The following is a 1,890-nucleotide window of genomic DNA, read 5'->3' as shown; positions in this document are numbered from 1 at the left end:
TGAGCCACCCAGGTGCCCCCAGACTCTTAATTATAGAGAACAAACTGATGGTTATTAGAGGGGAGGTATGTAGGTGATGGGTTAGGTGATGAGGATTATGACTGAACTTGTGATGAGCACTGTGAGTTGTATGTGCCAAATCACTAAATTTTACACCTGAAAACTAATAGTACATTGTATGTTAAATAAATTGAATTTAAATAAAAACTTAATAAGAACAAAGTAAAACAAAGAGCTGAAGCAAATAAATAAGAAGAAAGAACATAGCTCTGTGTCAAAATTTCTGGAGGCTCCAGGGCTAGCAGTCCCTTCTTACCTGTGTGATCTGAAGTCAATGTGAAATGATCCCTCCATTTTCCCACCTTTAAGGTATGGATAGCAATATCTACCTCACATCACAAGTGATAAGATACATTTTAATGGGTACAGAGAGAAGAGCACATAATATGCACTTAATAGTTTTTTCGTAATAGCGTTTTATGAAAGGAGAGAAGGTTAGCACTCCCCTTGACAAGGATGAAAGAGGCCCTCAGGCCTGACAACATGCATACAATTAAGGCACTGCCACCTATTATTTCGTGGCATCTCACCAACGTTTTTGGGTTACATTAATTTTGTAGTATATTTTATTAACCCAATATATCTACAGTATTATTTCAACATGTAACCAATGTAAAAAAATGAATAAATGGTTTGTAATAAATTTGTCCACTAAGCAAACAAGGTAGTTATGGCATTATGAAGCAAGAACAGTCAGAATATGGAATGCATAGAGGTCTACGCATATACAGGGAAAAGGCCTATGCCTTTATTTTCACTTACCTTTAACTTAATTTGAGCATGTCTTTCAATTACTAACCTAGGCAAGGAACCACAATAATGTCACCAATAAAGACTTTCATCACATTACATTTGTTTCACATTTCTTAAAGTATCATTTATGCTTATCACTTTGAAATTATGATAGTTATGTGCTCGCTTCGGCAGCACATATACTAAAATTGAAATTATGATAGTTATGTCTATCACTAGATACTCTTATTTAATGTATTAATAAATAAGCATATATGTTATCAAATTACAATCTTTTTTTAAAATTCAAAACCATATTTCAATATAATAAATTTCAGTTATAATTCTATTCATTTAATTTTATGCATTTATAAAAATATTATTCTCTTAAGGGAGCTACAGGCTACATCTAGCTGCCAAAGGGACCCAAGGTGTAAAACATTTGAGAATGTCTGTGCTAGGAAGTGTTTTGAAGTGAGAACCCATGGGGAAGGAAAGGGATTGGGCTGACATACTGAATGTTTTCATATATGTTATCTCACAGACAGGTACAATAAAGAGGCTTCCATGGTTGAAGCACTGGAGTCATGGAGGGCAGAAAGTGAAGAAGAGGTTGGACATCACAAAAAACAACAGGTGTTGGTGAGGATATGAAGAAAGGGAAACCTTCTTACATTGTTGGTGGGAACACAAACTGGTGCAGTCACTCTGGAGAGCAGTATGGAGTTTCCTCAAAAAGTTAAAAATGGAACTACCCTATGATCCAACAATTGCACTACTAGGTATTTACCCAAAAGATACAAAAATAGAGATGTGAAGGGGTATATGCACCCCAATGGTTATATCAGTATTATCAACAATAGCCAAGCTATGGAAAGATCCCAAATGTCTATCAATAGATGAATGGATAAAAAAGATGTGGTATGTAATACACATACACACATAATGGAATATTGCTCAACCATCAAAAAGAATGAAGTCTTGCCATTTGCAACGACATGGATTGAGCTACAGTGGATTATGGTAAGCGAAATAAGTTAGTCAGAGAAAGACAAATACCACATGATTTCACTCATATGTGGAATTTAAGAAACAAAA

The 1,890-nt window shown here is 34.9% G+C and overlaps 1 non-coding gene across 1 annotated transcript; it reads left to right on the top strand.

Moving 5' to 3' along the window:
• Positions 1-472: 472 nt before the first annotated feature.
• LOC111559183 lies at positions 473-601 on the top strand. Its single transcript, XR_002739998.1, has one exon. It is a non-coding gene; the product is annotated as a U6atac minor spliceosomal RNA (small nuclear RNA).
• Positions 602-1,890: the final 1,289 nt, after the last annotated feature.

The sequence above is a fragment of the Felis catus genome, chromosome X (assembly GCF_018350175.1).
Source record: "Felis catus isolate Fca126 chromosome X, F.catus_Fca126_mat1.0, whole genome shotgun sequence".
NCBI classification, from domain to species: Eukaryota; Metazoa; Chordata; class Mammalia; order Carnivora; family Felidae; genus Felis; species Felis catus.
Note: the sequence above shows the minus strand (reverse complement) of the source record. Positions and strands in the feature narration are given on the sequence as shown.